General features: G+C 43.8%; 1 protein-coding gene and 1 pseudogene across 1 annotated transcript in view; both read right to left on the bottom strand.

Annotated features, from left to right (window-relative positions):
- Nucleotides 1-20,762, bottom strand: part of LOC122539684 — a 153,915-nt gene that overhangs the window by 102,500 nt on the left and 30,653 nt on the right. The gene's annotated exons all lie outside the window — the stretch shown is intronic.
- Nucleotides 13,785-13,903, bottom strand: LOC122540056 (annotated as a pseudogene).

The raw sequence follows: 20,762 nt of genomic DNA, 5'->3' as shown, positions 1-20,762 counted from the left end.
CTTCAGCTTATCTATGTTCCTCTGTAACCTACAACATCGTTCAGCACAATCCACAACTGTACCGACCTTAGTGTCGTCTGCAAATTTACTAACTCATCCTTCTACGCCCTCATCCAGTTTGTTTATAAAAATAACAGCAGTGGACCCAAAACAGCAGTGGATCCTTACGGTACACCACTAGTAACTGAACTCCAGAATTAACATTTCCCATCAACCACCACCCTCTGTCTTCTTTCAGCTAGCCAATTTCTGATCTAAACCGCTAAATCACCCTCAATCCCATGCCTCTGTATTTTATGCCGTAGCCTACCATGGGGAACCTTATCAAACAGTTTACTGAAATCCATATACACCACATTAACCACTTTACCCTCATCCACCTATTTGGTCACCTTCTCAAAGAACCCAATAAGGTTTGTGAGGCATGACCTACCCTTCACAAAACTGTGTTGACTATCCTTAATCAACTCATTCCTGTTGAGATGGTTATAAATCCTATCTCTTATAACCATTTCTAACACTGTACCCTCAACTGAAGTAAGGCTCACTGGTCCATAATTACCAGGGTTGTCTCTACTCCCCTTCTTGAACAAGGGAACAACATTTGCTATCCTCCAGTCTTCTGGTACTATTCCCGTAGACATTGACAATATAAACATCAAAACTAAAGGCTCGGCAATCCCCTCCCTTGTTTCCCAGAGAATCCTAGGATAAATCCCATCCGGCCCACTTATCTATTTTCACACATACCAAAATTGCTAAAAAACACCTCCTCCTTGTGAACTTCAATCCCACTCAGTCTAGTAGTCTGTTTCTCAGAATTCTCCTCGACAACATTGTCTTTTTCCAGTGTAAATACTGACAAAAGGCATCATATCGACAAAGTCTTTGTGGGCTGAAGGGCCTATCTTGTGCTGTATTGTTCTTTGTCTTTCAAGCACTTAACCACACAATATTGGCCTGTGATCAAGGACCCATGAGTGAGAAGTATCACCCACTCACAGCTGCCAGCCAATCAAAGGTCAGTTGCTTTTCCTTAATCGGTAACAATGCCTGAGAGGCTGCTGCTGCTGCTTCTAACCTGGTCAGACGCTCAGATCAAAGAGGAGCATGGCTACAGATGGACAAGCGATGGATTTGGAGACGGTGGTGGTGGTGGTGAGGGGTGGGGGTGGGGTAAGAGAGGGTGAGTGGGAGACAACCAGGGTAAGTGGGAGACAATCAGGTTTCCCTGTACACATCTTGATGCCAGCCCCTCAATTAAACACTGAATATTTTTTAAATGACCACTATCTTCCAACTCTGGGTGGTTTCAAGACAATATGGCATGGTCTTGCATGACAGCCTCCCATTCCCAACACCAGTTGAAGAGGGGTGAGGCCCTTATATATACTTTAATTGACCATTTAACAGCCTAAGGCGACAATGAGGTAAGAAGGCTGTCCATATGCCTTCCTGCGCTTGACTGAACCAGGGTAGATGTGGTAAGGTGTCCAGGGTCTGCACTCACCAGCCACCTGCCTGATTCAACACTCCAGGCACCAAACCCACTGTAGGGGATGGCACAAGATTATACCATCCTAAAACTTGCCTCAGGTTATGCGTGAGAATGTTTAATGACCCCCACAAGGTAAGTCAGATAACATACATGTTCAGTGGGATCAGCTCAACCTATTACCTCTGACATCTTTTGGTTTTTAATTGGGTGGAAAAAAAAACAAAACCAGGGAGCTTCAGCAAACTATGTTTGAAATGACTCCATAGAAGCAGATACCTCATCACTAAGTCACCCTTTAGATACAAGTGGAGAGTCCTTGACACTGATCCAACTCCTTCACAGCCAGTTCTAAGAGTGAACAGAACCTCTGACATTCCTGCTTTTATCTGTCAGCCAGAGCTCCCTGATCAGACCAGATTAACAGCCCCATTTGGTGAGATGGGGGGCAGGTGAGGGTTGATGGTTGCTGGGCTGTTAATCTGGGGACCCTGGTTCACATCCTGCCATGTAGATGGTTAGACTTGAATTCAGTTTTTTTAAAAATCTGCAATGATGACCATAAATCCATTGTTGATTGTCAGGAAAACCACATCTGTTTCACTAATGTCATTTAAGGAAGGAAGCTGCCATTTTCACCTGGACTGACCGACACATGACTCTAGACCCACAGCAATATGGTTGACTCTTAATTGACCTCTAGGAGAAAGTGAGGACTGCAGATGCTGGAGTACCAGAATTGAAAAATGTGGTGCTGGAAAAACACAGCAGGCCAGGCAGCATCCGAGGAGCAGGAGAATTGACGTTTCGAGGAATAGGCCCTTATGTCCAAAACGTCAGTTCTCCTGCTCCTCGGATGCTGCCTGGCCTGCTGTGTTTTTCCAGCACCACATTTTTCAACTCTTAATTGACCTCTGTGCAGTTAGTGATAAGTCATAAATGCTGGTTTAGCCAGTGATGTCCTCATCCTGTGAGTGAATAAAAAACACCATTTAAAAATCAATAGAACTGCAGATGCTGTAAATCAGAAACAAAAATAGAAGTTGCTGGAAAAACTCAGAAGGTCTCTCAGCATCTGTGGAGATAAATCAAAATTAACATTTCAGGTTGAGTGACTCTCGAAGTGTCACTCGACCTGAAATGTTAATTTTGATTTCTCTACACAGATGCTGCTAAACCTGTTGAGCTTCTCCAAAAAAAATTGCTGCTTATCCTCACTTCAGCTGAACTGGCACTGCAGAAACCAAAGCTCCCACTGGGAATGAGCAAGAGATTTCTGCCTAGGAGCAATATATTCTCACCACAAGGAGTAGGTCAAACCCAACCTGGCCAATTGGCATCCCATCATTTTCTTCAATGATTTTTTTTTAGATTAGATTACTTACAGTATGGAAACAGGCCCTTCGGCCCAACAAGTCCACACCGGCCCGCCGAAGCGCAACCCACCCATACCCCTACATTTACCCCTTCTTACCTAACACTACGGGCAATTTAGCATGGCCCAGTCACCTGACCTGCACATCTTTTGGACTGTGGGAGGAAACCGGAGCATCCAGAGGAAACCCACACAGACACGGGGAGAATGTGCAAACTCCACACAGTCAATCGCCTGAGTCGGGAATTGAACCCGGGTCTCTGGCGCTGTGAGGCAGCAGTGCTAACCACTGTGCCACCGTGCCGCCCATTTGTTCATGGGTTGTGCACTTTGCTGGATAGATTAGCATTTTTTGCCCGTTGCTTGTTGCCCTAAGAAGGTTGTGGCGAGCTGTCTTCTTCAAACTTCAGTGCTTTTGAGAGATGAAGTCTACTTTCTATTAACAGGAAAACGATAGAATATTTCACTGACAATGCCATCAAGTAGCATTTACACAGCAATAGCCTACTCAGTTTGAATTATGCTAAGCCCAGTCAATTTTGGATCTAATTACAGCCTTGATCCAAGCATTGGAAAAAATTCCAAAGATTTAAGGTAAGAATCATTGTCTTTGATGTTAAGACAGTTTCTGACCAAGTTAGGTATTAAACAGTCCGAGGCAAACTGATGTTATTGAGAAACCTTACACTGGCTGGAGTCATATCTGAGGAAGATGATTGTCAGAATAGAGTACGTTGATGAACATCGGGATGAGCACCAGCCACAACCCCTCTGACACTAACACAGTCTCTGTTCGCATTCAGCAAGATCTGGCCAACATTCAGGCTGGGGCTAATAAGTAATGTTGCGCTGGTGCCACACAAGTTCCAGGCAGCGATCACTTCCAACAAGAGAGAATCAAGCCATAACCTCTTGACATTTAATGGTGTTACCATCACTAAATACCCTCTTTAAAAACATCCTGCGTGTTACCATTGAACAGAAATTAACTTGGCCAGCTATACAAACCCCATGGTTGATTTGTGCCGATGTTGCTGGACTATAATAATATAACTATAATGCCTGCATCATTCTGTCCCAGTGGATTCTGCCAGCCATTGTGATCTGCTTTAGGTATCTGTACTAAGCTCTTGAAGCTGCTCTACTTGGTTAGATTGTTCCTACACTGAGTCTGCCATACCCCTGTCATTACTTATCCAAGTGTAACATGTCTCTGAGTGCCAATGGGTCTTGTAAAGTGTTTATTTATATTTTAACACAGAGGACTGATTAAATCTCTCCAGTACAGTTCTTCCATTCCTCTGTCTTTATCCCCTCAATAGTATGTGACCACTAATATCAGTGTTACATCATCATGCACATCATTGTCATTGACACGTTCCTTTCAGATGAGATTGATGAGATTCCCTACAGTGTGGAAACAGGCCCTTCGGCCTAACAAGTCCACATTGACCCTCCGAAGAGTAGCCCACCCAGACCCAATTCCCTCTGACTAATTGTTTTAAAAAATTCTCAAGGTCAAGGACCAGGCTCGCAGGAAAGTAGTCTGACACAGAACAAACAGCCAAGAGGCGAGTCTGCTAGAATATAAGTGTTTTATTCCCCGCAGCGTCGCCACAACCAGGTCTCGTACTTACAACGGGTCTGGTTTATACTCACTCTACTTGTTACCGGAACTGGGAGCCGTCAGTTCTCGTAGAGCGGTTGCCAACAACCCACGCTCGGCGGTTAAACGCAACCCCGGAGCAGACTCTACCGAACTGGAGACTTTTCCAGCTGATATACTCTTTTCCAGATATAAACATTCATGTGAACAGCAGAGCAAGGCTAAAAAACACATTCCATTCTGGTTACATACAGATAAGAAGATTCACACGGGAAGGTGTATAATAAGATTCACACGGGACTAAGCGACACCTTCCATTTTCGGTTAGATTCACACATGTATTGGGACACAATTTTAACCCTTTCACCACATTCCACTGCTTGGCCCAATACATGTGTTGCGTTATGATTCACACATGTATTGGGACATAATTTTACACCACACTAATGCACCTCTATGGATTTCAACATTGTACATCAACAGCTGCAAGAGCAGGTTAGAAGCTAGGAATACTGTGGTGAGTAATTCATCTCCTGACTCCCCAAAGCCTGTCTACTATCTACAGGGCAAGTATCAGAAGTGTGATGCAATACTCTCCACTTCCATGGATGGGTACAGTTCGAATAGCAAGAAGCTTAACACCATCCAGGACAAAGCAGTCTGCTTCATTCACATAACATCCATAAACATTTATTCCCTTAACTGACAAAGCACAGTACTAAAGGTGTGTTCCATCTACAGGATGCACTTCAGCACCTCATCCAGAGGTCCTTGGACAGCACTTTCCAAAACCATGACCACTACCATCCAGAAGGAAAAGTGCAGCAAATAGATGGGAACCCCCTGCAGGTTACCCTCCAAGTCACTCATCGTCCAGTCTTGGAAATCCATAGAATCCCTACAGTGTGGAAACAGGCCATTCTGCCCAACAAATCCACACCAACCCTCTGAAGAATATTCCACCCAGACCCATCCACAGTAACCCTACATTTTCCATTGTCAATCCACTAAACCTATGCATCCCTGAACACTGTGGGCAATTTAGCGTGGCCAATCCAGCTAACTTGTACATCTTTGGATTGTGGAATGAAACTGGAGCACCCAGTGAAAACCCACACATTCATGGGCAGAATATGAAACTCCACATAGACAGCTGCCCAAGGGTAAAAGTGAACCCGGGTGCTTGGTACTGTAGGACAGCTGTGCTGACCACTGAGCCAACATGCTGCCGTTCCTTAAGTCACTGGGTCAAAATCCCGGAACAGTCTCCCGAACATCACTATCAGTCTACCTACATTAACTGGCTGCAGTGGTTCAAGAAGACAGTTTGATACCACTTTCAAAAGGGCAATTAGGGAAGGAGAATAAATGCTGGTGGAACCATGGGTGAAACAAAAGGTGTGTTGAATCATTTGTAACAAAATAAGAATTTACATTTACAAAGACCTTACAGTGTCCTCCATGCTTTAGTCAATTGAATTTTTGAAAGTGGGGCGGCACAGTGGCTCAGTGGTTAGCACTGCTGCCTCACAGCACCAGGGTACCAGGTTCGATTCCAACCTCAGGTGACTGTCTGTGTGGAGTTTGTACATTCTTCCTTTGTCTACGTGGGTTTCCTCCGGGTGCTCCTGTTTCCTCCCATCGTCTAAGGATGTGCAGATCAGGTGAATTGGCCATGCTAAATTGCCCCATTGTGTTTGGTCAATTAGTCAGAGGGAAATGGGTCTGGGTGGGTTACTCTTCAGAGGGTTGGTGTGGAGTGGTTGGGCCGAAGGGCACTGTGGGGAATCTAATCTAAACTTTGTTGTTAATGAGGCAGGAAATGTATCCATATGGAGATTTCATAACTAGCAAAAACCTCAATTCTCTACAGATAATACACCTTCAGATTTAATGGCTTTTTGTAAAAATATATTCAAACTCAATGCACCCAACTACCTACCATTCATAAATAGTTTGTTATTGATTAGATGAAATGATTTCAGTCAATATGCTGTCGGTACACTTTCACAAATAATTGGATAAGTTGTTTCACAAAGGTTTATTTAAAAGCTTCAAGCATATGGTTAAAAAATAAGTGCAGCCATATGTTCCAAATGTTACTTAACGAATAGGGAACAGAGTAACCACTGAATGGAAAATGGTGCGCCCTGGCAGTCACTGCACAGTCCAATACTGGTTTCAATCTATCACTAAAGTGGATTTGCCAAAGGCAAGATTATGAAAAATGTATTGAGGGTATTAAACTACAAAATGAGGAAAACTGTTAGGAGAATTAGTTGAAAAGAAATCATTTGCAACTTAATAGAATGGCCAGACACTTGAATACAGTTACAAATATGCTGTAATAAATCTGGAGGCTGAAAGCAGAGGGAGGAAGGCACTCAAAGTGAAGATGTGAAGGATATGGATGGCTCTGTATGGGGGTGACTGTGATGCAGTGGTAATGCCACTGGACTAGCAATCCCAAGGCCTAGGGGAACTCGGCAGCTAGTGGAATGTAAATACAATAAATAAAATCTGAAATGAAAAGCTAGTTTTAGAAATGGTGATACCCAATGCCCCAAAAAAGCCATTGATGGTTGTCAAAACCTGTCTGCATCACTATTGACCTGAAGGAAATCTGCCATCTTTACCTGGTCTGACCCACATGACTTCCTGAAGAAGGGTTAAACCTGAAATGTCGATTTCTCCACCTCCGGAAGCTGCTTGGCCTGCTGTGTCCTTCCAGCCTCCAGCCTCCTGCTTTTCTACATTGCATTCCAGCAATTTCAGTCTTCATGCAAATTTTAGTTCTTCTCTACATGTAAATTTTAGTTTCCTTCTGCATTGGCCTAGCTAGAAACTGAGTTCAATTAAAAGTTGGCAGTGAAATAACTCATGGATGCTGGTATCCCGTCACCAAGTCATTCTTTATTTACATTTGGAAAGTCCTTGACACTGATCCAGCTCCCTCAGAGCCAACACTCAGGGTGAACAGAACCTCTGACACCCCTGTATATATCAGTCAGCCAGGGCTCCCTGACTGGATCAGGTTATCAGCCCCAATCAAGAAACTCATATTCTATGAGCTCTTCCTGGCTGACCTCATCCTAAACACTACAGACTGCAAATGCTGGTCTAATTTCCAGTGACAAGCCCATCCCATTTGTGAATAAATTAAAAAGAATGCAGAGAATAAACTTAGACATGTAAGATCATAATAAAGACTTTGTTTTGGGAGGTTTATACCCTGGAAATTAGAATACAAAAATAAAGAAATGATGATGAATTTATGCCAAACAGCAACTAAGTTGCAGTTAGGATACTTTTCACAACTGTGTTTGTCAAGTTATAGAAAGTATAATAAAAACAAAGAGCAATATTCTTTGTTGGGAATCGTTTGTTCTGTTTGGGAACACTTCAGGTTCTTGAGACTGCTTCAAGTGGATTTGAGAAAGCTAAGAAGGAATACAATGAAACCTTTTTTAAAATTATGGAAGATTTCAACAGAGTCAATAAATTTTTTAAAATCTCTGGTGTGGGACTCTGTGACAAGGAGTCATTAATTTAAAATTGTTATTCAAGAGAATGAGGAGAGTGGTTAGAAAAAACTCTTTGCAGAGGATGATTGGTATTTTTATCATGGTTTCTACAGGGAATAGTTGATGCATCTATGATGATAGATAAATTTGTGAAGCAGAGGAAGATGTGGAAGCAGAGGAAGATGTGGTTATAGGAAGACTGCAGGATAGTAGGAATTTTAAGTTATACCAGCAAATAAATTGTAATGACACAGCATTGTCTTGTTACTTTTCACATATAGCATATCAGTATTCACAGAGTAATCTGTTCCTCCACCAAAGTTTTTCAACACTCATTTTATGAAGAAGAAATGGCTTTCCTATATTTCCAACAATGTTACATTTAACTATACTAATTATCATTTGTCAATTGCATGTCCATGCTGTAAATGCATTAGTGTCCTCCTCTGTATTAAGTAGATTCTCCTCCCAGCATCTCCTCCCAAAATTTGGTTTTGTTCACAATTTTGGAATTATGCTTCCAATCCCTGAGTGAACAGCAACTTAACACCAATGCATCTGCCTCATTAGTGACTGCTTTTATGAACCTATGATAAATGCTATCAGGACCCAGAGACTTATCAACCCATAGCCCCTTTAAGTTGTTCAATACCACTCCCCTATTGATTATTATTTTATTAAGTTCCACTCTCCATTCAACCTCAGTCTACTATTAATTCGCTGTTCTCATATTCTAGATGCCTAACATTTTACTTACTCTTTTCCTTTTTAGATACAGAAACTCTTCACAATCTGCTTTTACATTTCTAGTGAGCTTCCTCTCATACTGTAAGTATTTTTGCCAAATTAATATTTTAGTTTTTCTCTGCCACTCTTTATATTCTGACCAAACTTCTATTAATCTTTACTCACAGCACTCCAGGTGTAGTTTCACCAAGGCCCTGTAAATTGCAGCAAGCTATCCCTACTCCTGTACTTGAATCCTGTCACTATGAAGGCCAACACACCATTTGCCTTCATCACTGCCTGTTGTACCTAAGTGCTTACTTTCAGCATATGGGTTCAGGGTTATCTAAGTTTCATTGCACTGTCAGCTTTCCCAAACTGTCATCATCTAGATAATAATCTGCTTTGCTGTTTTTGCTACCAAAGTGAATGCTCCAAATTATCTTTCATCTGCCATGCATTTGCCCACTCACTCAACTTGTCCAAATCACACCGAAGTATCTCTGCATTCTCTAGCTACCTCTGTTTAAAGGAGTGCCAAACAGGATAGCCCTGATTGTGGGCAGATGCCCAACAATATGCTGGTACTGCAACACTAGGCACACCAAAAGGGAAATTGGAGAAATAGGAGAAAAGAGAAACGTGCTTTGTAGAAAGAGCAGTGGGTGTAGCATTGATTGACAGCTCTTCCAGAAAGCCAAAACTTTGGAACTAGAACAGCAAAAATAAAATCTACTAAGCATTTCCCATATCCCAACCGTGTGTTAGGGACTTTGTGATTAGTATTGGAATTAGAATTGGTAGACCCTGATGTGGAGCTCAGCTTAGTTTGCCGCTGAGTGTAAGTGCTGTGAAAATCCAGGAAACTCACAGCTGCTGCCACTGCAGTATGTTCAAATACAGCATCAGCAACATGGATTACTTGACAACTCAACTAAAGCATGAAGGAACCGTAAGGAGCATTAAGGAACAGGGAGGCCAGGGCCTTGTGGTATTAATCATGAGAATGTTTAACCAGAGGCCAAGGTAATATCTGGGATCTTGGATTCAAATCCTGCCATAGATGATGTTAGATGTTGTAAATCAGAAATAAACACAAAAATTGCTAGAAAAGATCAGCAAGTCTGACAGCGTCTCTGGAGACAAATCAGAGTTAATGTTTCAGTTCTGGTTACCCTTCATTGGTTCTCAGAAATATTAACTCTAATTTCTCTGTACAGATGTTGCTAAACCTGCTGAGCTTTTCCAGAAATTTCTGTTTTTGTTGCTGTTGCTGTTATGGCAGAATTTGAATCCACCAAAAATGTGGAATTAAGAGTTTAATGCTGGCCATGAATCCATTGTTAATTGTTGTGTAATGCCATCTGGTTCACTAATGTCCTTTATGGATGAAAGCTGCCATCCAGAAACTGCCTGGACTGGTGACTCCAGACCCACAGCAATGTGGTTGACTCTTAACTGCCCTCTGGGTAATTAGGGATGGGCAATAAATGCTCGCCTAGTGGTGCCCTCATCCCATGAATGAATTTTAGAAACTCACAAGCTAAGGAGGGAGGGTGTGGCATTTGGGTGAGGAGATAAGGTGTTGCGATGTTTACTGATGCACTAGCATCAAAATAAGTGCAATCCAAATTTTTTTCCAGAACCAATTATATGCGCTAAGTGCACAATTAAGAAATTCAGCTCACAGATGTATCTGCTGCCGTGGTTTCTGTCAACATTACTGGTTGCTCTATTTCTTTCAGAACAATGGCTGCATGAATCAATAGGTACAGCCAAAAAATGCAAGCTCAATTCTTTGCAAACTACAGTCAACAAATCCAAACAGCAATAAGACAGGTATCTATCTATGTATACCAATCATCTCACTGACCCATTAATCCAGAGCTAAGGCTAATGCTGTACAGACACAGGTTCAAATCTGGCAATAGCAGTTCCCTCCCATCTATCCACTCCACCCTCCACTCAGGCCTACTACCATCATTCCCCCCACCTTCATCTACCCATTGCATTCCCAGCTACTTTCTGCCCAGCCTGATCCCCCATCCATTTATTTCTCAGTCCCCTTGTTCCACCCCCTTGCACTCCCCCTCCCCCACCCTCACCCAACATTCCTAACGAAGAGCTTATGCTTGAGACGTCAACTCTCCTGCTCCTTGGATGCTGCCTGACCGACTGTGCTTTTCCAGAACTACATTGTTTGACTCTGGCATTTAATGCCATCCCTCATTGATCAGAGGGCATTAAGAATATGACACCTTGCTGTGGTCAAGTCATTGCATGTATTTAAGACAGAGATAGATAGGTTCTTGATTAATAATGGAGGAGGGATTTTACAAATCCCCTTACTAGAAACAAGTCATCATAATGGCAATGTTACAAGATGTTACCCAGGAACCCAGCCTAATGCTACACTGGTTCAAATCCCACCACAGTAACTAATGGAATTTATATTAAATTCAACAATCTGGCATTATGAAACATGTCTCAATAACGGTGGCTAAGACAGCTATCATCAAATTAGGGTAAAACACACATCCAGTTCACAAATGTCCTTGGGGGAAGGAAATCTGTTCTCCTTACATGGCCTTTACATGACTCCAGATCAACAATAATGCAGCTAACACAGAACAATCTTCCAAAATGGCCCACCAAGCCATTCAGATCAATGACAGTTAGGATCAAGCAACAAATGCCACTTTGCCAAAAATGTCACATCTCATTAAAGATTGCATTTTAAAGAAGTAGTTTCTTTTATTAGCCGCAAGGAGTAAATGGAATGCTTGAATGAAGCAAACCTACAGAAAATGGGCCATAGGAATAAATGTTGAAAAATATTTTCATCAACATAAAATGTTTCACCACCCCCGGATGATCTAAAGTACCAAAACACCTGCCTCAGGTATTGGTTGAAGGATAAACATTGAGCAGGGCATCTGGGAGAATTCTTGAGTCCCTGTTTGAAATTGTCACACTGGATAGTTCATCTCTCACTGAGAGGGAACAAGACCATGTTTTAATGTTTTAGATAGAAGCAGTTCTTCAGATATTGCACCACTCTCTCAATACTGCATGAAGAAATCAACCTAAACTTTCTGCTCTAGGCTCAGTAGTGGAACCAGACACAAGAATCTTCAGGGTTGTTGTCAAATGATCCAGTGAAACAACCAAGGATTTCTCTCTATTTGTCTTTTCATGAGGAGTGTTTTGTTGTCATGGTCCTCCTCATATCACTATCTCTAGCAGTCTTTCCATGATATTATCCATGATTTCCATTATACAAGCTTCTGGTGAGTCCACACTTGGAATACTGTGCATACTATGGATCATCTTATTGAAGGATTGTCAATATGTTGGAGGCAGTTCAGAGAGGTTTTACTGAACTAAAACTGAAATGAGGGGTTGTCTTATGAGGAAAGGTTGAACAGGCTAGGATTGCATCCACCTCAGTTTAAAGAGTTAGAGGCAAGTTGATTGAAAGAGGACATACCATCTTATTGGAGAATGTAGAACAAGGCTCACTGTTTAAAAATTAAAGGTTACCCAAATTTCTTTTAAACATTGTAACTGTACTTGCATCCACCATTTTCTCTGGCAGTTCATTTGACGCACGCATCACTCTTTGTGTAAAAAAGTTGCTCCTTGTGTCCATTTTAAATATTTCTCGTCTGGCCATAAAAATATGCCCCATAGTTTTGAAATTCCTCACCTTATCGACAAGACCCTTGTCATTCACATTATCTTTACCCCATATGATTTTAAAAACCTCTGTAATGTCACCCCCCAAACCTCCTACATTCTAGTGAGAAAAGTCCCAGCCATTCCTGTTTTTGTAACTCAAACCCTCCATTACTGGCAACATCCTGGTAAATTTTTTCTGACCCCCTTAGTTGAACATATAGTCTAATAATATCCTTTCTATAAAAGGGTGACTGGAACTACACATAGTACTCCAGAAGACCTTACCAACATCCTGTAAACCTCAACATATCATTCCAACTCCTCTTCTCAAAGTCCTTGTGATGATTTGGAATTTCTCTTGCTGGAAGCAGAGTCCTTGAACATTTTTAACTCAGAGAGAGAATCTTGTTCAGCAAGGAATGAAAGATTATCAGAAGCTGGCAGGAATGCAGAGTTGAGTTTTCAATTACATAAGCTATGATTTTATTGTATGTTTTTAATTCATTTGTGGGGCTTGGGATTGCTGGCTGGCCAGCATTGATAGCCCATCAATGAGAAGGTGGTGGTGACCTGCATTCTTGAATTGCTGCAGTCCATTTGCTGTGGGTTGACCCACAATGTCATTAGGGAGGGAATTCCAGGATTTTGACTCAACAATCGTGAGGAATGGTGGTATATTTCATGGTAGTGGTGGCTTGCAGGGGAACTTGCAGGTGGTGGTGTTCCCAAGTACCTGCTGCCCTTGTCCTTCTAGATGGAAGTGGTTGTGGGTTTGGAAAGTACCAACTTCTGCATTGCATCTTGTAAATAGTACACACTGCTGCAACTGAGCGCCGGTGGTGGAGGGATTGCATACTTGCAGATATGATGCCAAAAAAGCGGGTTGCTTTGTCCTGGATGATGTCAAGGAGTGTTGTTGGAGCTGCAACCATCCAGGCAAGTGGGGAGTATTCCATCCCACTTCAGACCTGTGCTTTGTAAATGGTGGATAGGCTTGGGGTGTCAGGAGATGAGTAACTCGCAGCAGTGCCCCTAGTTTCTGACCTGCTCTTGTAGCCACTGTGTTTATGTTTGATTAGATTACATTACAGTGTGGAAACAGGCCCTTTGGCCCAACAAGTCCACACCGACCCGTCGAAGCGCAACCCACCCATTCCCCTACATTTACCCCTTTACCTAGCACTACGGGCAATTTAGCATGGCCAATTCACCTGACCTGTACATCTTTGGACTGTGGGAGGAAACTGGAGCACTCGGAGGAAACCCACGCAGACACGGGGAGAATGTGCAAACTCCACAGAGTCAGTCGCCTGAGGCAGGAATTGAACCCGGGTCTCCGGCGCTGTGAGGCAGCAGTGCCGCCGTGCCGCCCATGAATTCCTACTGCACCTGGTATTCCCAGGCGATCTCCCATCCAAGTACTAACCAGGCCTGAGTCTGCTTAGTTTCTGAGATCAGACAAGATCGGGCGTTTTCAGACTAGTATGGCCGTAGGCCGTGGTGAGTCCAGCTGAATTTCTGGTCAATTGTAGCCCTAAGGATGTTAACAATGGGGGATTCAGTGATGGTAATACCGTTGAATGTTAAGGGGTGGTGGTTAGAGTGTCTCTTATTGGTGATGGTCATTGTCTGGCATTTGTGTGACACGAACATTTCTTGTCACTTGTTGGCCCAAGCCTGGATATTGTTCAAATCTTGTTGCATTTGGGCACGGACTGCTTCAGTATCTGAGGAGTTGCAAATGGCGCTGAACACTGTGCAATCATCAGAGAACTTCCCCAATTCTGACCTATGACAGAGGGAAGGTCATTGATGATGCAGCTGAAGATTGTTGGGTTTATCCTGAGGGACTCTTGCATAGAAGTCCTGGATCTGAGATGACTGACCCGCCACAATCACAACCATCTTCCTTTGTGCCAAGTATGACTCTAACCAGCGGAGTGTTTTGCTCCCTGAAACCCATTGATTACAGCTTAATGGCTCCTTAATGCCATATTCAGTCAAATGCGGCTTTGATGTCAAGGGCTGTCACTCTCACCTCACCTCTGTTTTGTCCATGGAGCTGAGTGACCCTGGCAAAACCCAAACTCGGCGTCACTGAGTGTGTTGTTGCTGTTCAGATGCTGCTTGATAGCATTGTTGCTGACCCCTTCCATCACTTTACTGTTGATGGAGAGTAGACTGATTAGGTGGTAATTGGCAGGGTTGGATTTGTCCTGCTTTTTGTTTAAAGGACATACCTGGGCAGTTCTTCACATTGTCGGGTAGATGCCAGTGTTGTAACTGTACTGAAAGAGCTTGGCCATGGGAGCACCAAGTTCTGGAGCACATGTCTTCAGTATGATTGCTGGAGTGTTATCAGGGCCCATTGCTTTTGCACTATCCAGTGCCTCCAACCATTTCTTGATATCACATGGAGTGAATCAAATTATCTGGAGGCTGGTATCTGTGATATTGGGGACCATGGAATGAGTCCGAGATGGATCATCCACTCAGACTGAAGGTTGTTGTGAATGCATCAGCCTTACCTTTTGCACTGATGTGCTGGGCTCCTCCATCACTGAGGATGAGGATATTTTTGCAGCTTCCTCCTCCAGTGAGTTGTTTAATTGCCCATCATCATTCACGACTGAAATATGGAGGGACTGCAGAGCTTAGATCTGATCTGCAGGTTGTGGGATCGCTTAGCTCTGTCTATCACTTGCTGCTTATACCGTTTAGCATGCAAGTAGTCCTGTTTGGTAGCTTCACCAGGTTGACACCTCATTTTTAGGTATGCCTGAACCTGTTGAAGTTAATAAGCACCACACTCATCCATTTGGCAGCACAGTGGTTCACTGCTGACTGGAAGCACTAGGGATCTGGGTTCGATTGCAGACTTGGATGATTGTTTGTGTGGAGGTTTGCCCATTCTCCCTGTGTCTGTGTGGATTTCCTCCTATAGTCCAAAGATGTGCAGTTTGTGTGGATTGACCAAGCTAAAAATTACCCTATGGTGTGCAGGTTATGTGGGTTTGGCATTGTAAAAATCCCATGTGGGGTTATGAGGATGGGGCTTGGATTTGTTTGGGATGCTCTTCAGAGGGTCAGTGCAGACTGAATGGGCCAAATGGCCTCTTTCTGCACTGTAGAGATTCGATTTGAACTAATCAGCTCTACTGGTCAAGATCTCTTTGACTCTTCGTGATGGGTGACAGTTCAATAAAGTGTGGCACTAGAAGAATCACAACAGCAGGCAGACAGCATCTGAGGATCAAGAGAGTCAATGTTTTGGGTATAACCCTTCATCACAACTGGGGAAGGAGAAGTGGGCTGACAAATAAATAGGGGGAGGGATTGAGATAGATGAGATGATGATAGGTGGGTGAAGGTAGGAGGTGATTGTGATAGGTTGGTGGGAAGTGTGGAGCACATAGGTGGGACAAAAGATAGATAGATGGACAAGTATGTCAGGTCAAGAGAGGCGGAGCCGAGAGAGAGGGTCGGCTCTGGGATGGGATGGGGTGATTTGGAAACTTGTGAATTCAATATTGAGGCTATGTGTTTGTAGGCTGCCGAGGTGGAAGATGAGGTGTTCCTCCTCCAGTTTGTGGGTGGACTTGTGGAGGCAGTGAAGTAGATACATGGAACAGTTCTCTTCCACAGCTACATTGGCACCATCCCCCAACTTTTCCACTACATTGATGACTGTATTGGTGCTGCCTCATGCTCCCATAAGAAGCTTGAACAGTTCATCCATAACACCAGCATCTTCCACATTGACCTCAACTTCACCTGGACCATCTCCCACACCTCCCTCCCCTTCCTGGACCTCTCAATTTCCAGTGACCAACTTAACATCGACATCTACTTCAAACCCACTGATTCCCACAGTTGACCTGAGTAAACCTCCTTACACCCCATCTCATTTAAAAACATGATCCCTTACTCTCAATTCCTCTGCCTCCACCATATCTGCCCTCAGGATGAACAATTCAACTCCAGAATATCCCACTCCAGCATATCCCACATTCAACTTCCAGGACCATAATTTCCCCTCCCCTGTTATTACCGATGCCCTCAATTGCATCTCCTCCATTTCCCGCACCTCTGCCCTCGAACCTTACCCTCCCAACTACAACCAGGATAGAGTCCCTCTGGTTTTCACATTCCTCCCCACGAACCTCAAAATCCAGATGACATTTTTGCCATCTAAGGTCAGACCCCACTACCAAATATATATTTCCCTCTCCACCATTATCTGCATTCCATAGGGACCATTCTCTTCATGACTCCCTCGTTAGGTCCACACCCCCCACCAACCCCCTGTCCACACCTGACACCTTCCCCTGCCGCTGTAAGAGGTGCAAGATCTGCACCCACACCTCCCCCTCACCTCCATCCAGGTTCGAAAGAATCATTCCAAATCTGCAGAGATTTACTCACATATTCTCGAACTTCATCTACTGCAACCATTGCTCTCAATGTGGTCTCCTCTATATTGGAGAGATCAAGTGCAAACTTGAAGAACGGTTCAGGGAACATCTTTGGTCTGTATGTACAATCAATCTCACCTTCCTGTGGCCATCCATTTCAACTCCCCAGCCCACTCCCCTGATTCTGGACCTCCTCCACCACCTTAAACAAGGCCACACACAAGCTGGAGGAGGAATATCTCATCTTCCGCTTCGGGTGCTTACAACCTCAACATTGAATTTGCCAGTTTCCAAATCTCCCCTCCCCGACCCCATCCTAAATCCAACTCTCCAATTCAGCTTGCATACTTTTTTTTAGATTGGATTACTTACAGTGTGGAAACAGGCCCTTCGGCCCAACAAATCCACACCGACCCTCCGAAAAGCAAACCATCCAGACTCATTCCCCTACATTTACCCCTTCACCTAACGGTTCAGTCAATTTAGCATGGCCAATTCACCTAACCGGTTCATTTTTGTGTTGTGGGAGGAAACCCGGAGCACCCGGAGGAAACCCACGCAGATACGGGGAGAATGTACAAACTCCACACAGGCGGGAATTGAACCCAGGTCTCTGGCGGTGTGAGGCAGCAGTGCTAACCACTGTGCCACCGTGACACCCACATACCTGTCTATCTTCTTTCCCACCTATCTGCTCTACATTTCCTACCAACCTATTACAATCACCTCCTACCTTCACCCACCTGTCGCCATCCCACCTACCTTTCCCCTAGCCCCACACCCCCATTTATTTCTCAGCCTCGTTCCCCCTCCCAAGTCGTGATGAAGGTTTAGACCCAAGGCTTCGACTCTCTTAGTCCTCAGATGCTGCCTGATCTGGTGCGCCTTTTCCAGCACCACACTTTATCGACTCTGATGTGTCCAGCATTTGCAGTCCTCACTACCTCTTAGATGGATGTCAGAAGCCAAACTACTGCAAAGAAATGCAACCAGGTGTTGTTATGTCTTTGTTTGGGGGGGGGGTGTGTATAGCCACAATCTTTAAGCCCACAAGTACGCAGTGAACCTGTACATAATCGCTATTTTCAAAAAGAGCTCTTGAATATCTTTCCTAAAGTTCATGATTTATCTCCTGCATGCTGCCAACTATGGGCTTTCAAGTATTTTTCCCTTTTTGGGGGAAGTTTAGATCTTTGCAATCAAGTAGTTCCCAGATCTTGTTGTGGGGTATTATGACCTTTCCATGAATTCAGCCATCATTCCTTCATGATTGTCCCTATCTCTCCACCCTACTCTTTGTATATATTCTCCCTGAGTGCCACCAATGTCTTCTCTGGCTCTACATCACCATTAGGTTTTGGTCATAGAATCATTACAGCATGGTAGCAAACCATTCAAGTTCTCACTGAGACCCACACTTCCCATAGATAACCCACCTAGCTTGCACATCTTTGCACTGTGGGAGGAGACCGGAGCAAACACACCACACAGACACAGGGAGAACATACAAACTCCACACAGATAGCTGCCCGAGGATGGAATCGAACCCAGGTCCCCGGCACTGCGAGGCAACAGTGCTAACCACTGAGCCACTGTGACACCTCACAGAAACATCTATGCTTCTTACCAGTAAGACCTCCGAGCCCACAACACTGTGTGTATCACACATTTCTGGCAAGTCTATATCTGGATCAGTTGGAATTGTAGCACTTATGCAGCATTTCAGTCACATAAAGCAAGATCCCTTCCCTCACAAGCAGCAATGATTAAATCTGTCTTTCGTATGTTACATTTTCATTTTTGTGTTTTTATGTTTGTTTAATATTAATTCCAGCTTTTGCCTGCCTGGTGTGTAAAGTAGCTGGAAATGTGTTGCTGGAAAAGCGCAGCAGGTCAGGCAGCATCCAGGGAACAGGGTGGGGGGAGGGGAAATGAGGAAACTGGTGAAATCCGAGTTCAAAGTAGATTCAGTGTGTAAAGTAGATTCAAATTTGCTGAACCAGTTTTTTAAAAATCATTCTTGATAAAAGGGCAGCACAGTGGTTCAGTGGTTAGCACCGGGAATCAGAGTTCAATTCCACCCTCAGGTAAATCTCTGTGTGGAGTTTGCACGTTCTCCCTGCTTCTGTGTGGGTTTCTGCCAGGTGCTTTGGTTTCCTCCCACAGTCCAAATGGTTAGGTGGATTGGCCATGCTAAATTGCCCTTTGTGTTCAGGGACTTATAGGATAGGTGTGTTAGCCATGGGAAATATAGAATTACAGGGAAAGGGTAGGCAGATAGGTCTGGGTGGGATGATGTTCAGAGTGTTGTTCTGGACTTGTAAGGGCAAATGGCCTGTTTCCACTCTGGAGGGATTCTATGATTCTATAAGATTTCCTTTCCTAGTTTCTGATTGAACGTCTCAGCACTGAAGCTTTTCCCATTGTGCTGTCACAGTGTGAGTTTCTAAATATTGACCAGTTGTGTATATCCCATCCACAGATTGTGAAGAGTGTTAATTGTCAGATAATCTTCTCCATTTGATTGTCCAGTATCCTCTGCAGAGTCACTTCTAGATGCTATCACGGATTGGTCCTTAACTCCCTTCCATTTCTCATCCTCAAGCCCCAATTCTCAGTTCTGAAGATTAGTTACACTGTACTTGAAACATAAACTCTGTTTCACTCTTCAAGGATGCTGCCAGACCTGTTGAGTTTCTCCAGCACTGTTTTTATTTTAGATCTCCAACATCCACCATAACTTGTTTTTATTTGCACGGAGGGAGCTGTCAGTGCTCCATCTTGTGGATAACAGATTGTTACACAGCAGACATGGAGCCAGTTTGATGTTGTGTGTCAGCCTTAAAGTTTTCCATGCCCTCAAGATGCAACTGAGTTGTAATTCCCAGGAAGAGGAAACATACAGGAGTCACTTCACCCTGTTTTCAGCATCTGATGATCAGCTCAAAGCTTGCTTTTGCCAAATTTTGACTGAAGTTTTAAAAATCAGGATACGGAAACCTGAAGAAAAATATAGCAAACACGAGGCAGCAATGAAAGTAATCTATCAAGAAGCAAATATTCACTATTTTCGGATGTTTGATCAGACCTGTTTAGGGAGGAATGGCAGTTACATTAATGCAAGCTGATATAATTCCACTCGGATTACTTTCATTCAGATGGTGGTGGTGGTGGTGGTGGAGGATTGTTTTTCAGATTGGAAGCTTGTGACCAGTGGAGTGCCATAAGGATCAGTGCTGGGTCCATCATTTCATCATTTATATAAATGATTTGGATGTGAGCTTAGGAGGTATAGTTAGTTAAGTTTGCAGATGACACCAAAATTAGAGATGCAGTGGACAGTGAAGAAGGTTACCTCTGAATTCAAGGGGATCTTGATCAGATGAGCAAATGGCTGAGGAGTGGTAGATAGAGTTTAATTTAGATAAATGCGAGGTGCTGCATTTTGGGAAAGCAAATCTTAGCAGGGCTTATACACTTAATGATATCGTCCTTGGGTGTGTTGCTGAACAGAGAGACCTTTGAGCGCTAGTTCATAGCTCCTTGAAAGTAGAGTTGCAGGTAGATAGGATAGTGAAGGAGGCGTTTGGATTGCTTTCCTTTATTGGTCAGAAAGTGAGGACTGCAGATGCTGGAGATCAGAGCTGAAAATGTGTTGCTGGAAAAACGCAGCAGGTCAGGCAGCATCCAAGGAGCAGGAGAATCGACGTTTCGGGCAGGAGCCCTTCTTCAGGAATGAGGAAAGTGTGCCAAGCAGGCTAAGATAAAAGATAGGGAGGAGGGAGTTGGGGGAGGGGCGTTGGAAATGCGATAGGTGGAAGGAGGTTAAGGTGAAGGTGATAAGGTGAGGGTGATAGGCCGGAGTGGGGGTGTGGGCGGAGAGGTCAGGAAGAAGATTGCAGATTAGGAAGGTGGTGCTGAGTTCGAGGGTTGGGACTGA

This window comes from Chiloscyllium plagiosum, chromosome 33 (assembly GCF_004010195.1).
Source record: "Chiloscyllium plagiosum isolate BGI_BamShark_2017 chromosome 33, ASM401019v2, whole genome shotgun sequence".
Lineage (NCBI taxonomy): Eukaryota > Metazoa > Chordata > Chondrichthyes > Orectolobiformes > Hemiscylliidae > Chiloscyllium > Chiloscyllium plagiosum.
This window is presented reverse-complemented; position numbering and strand designations above follow the sequence as displayed.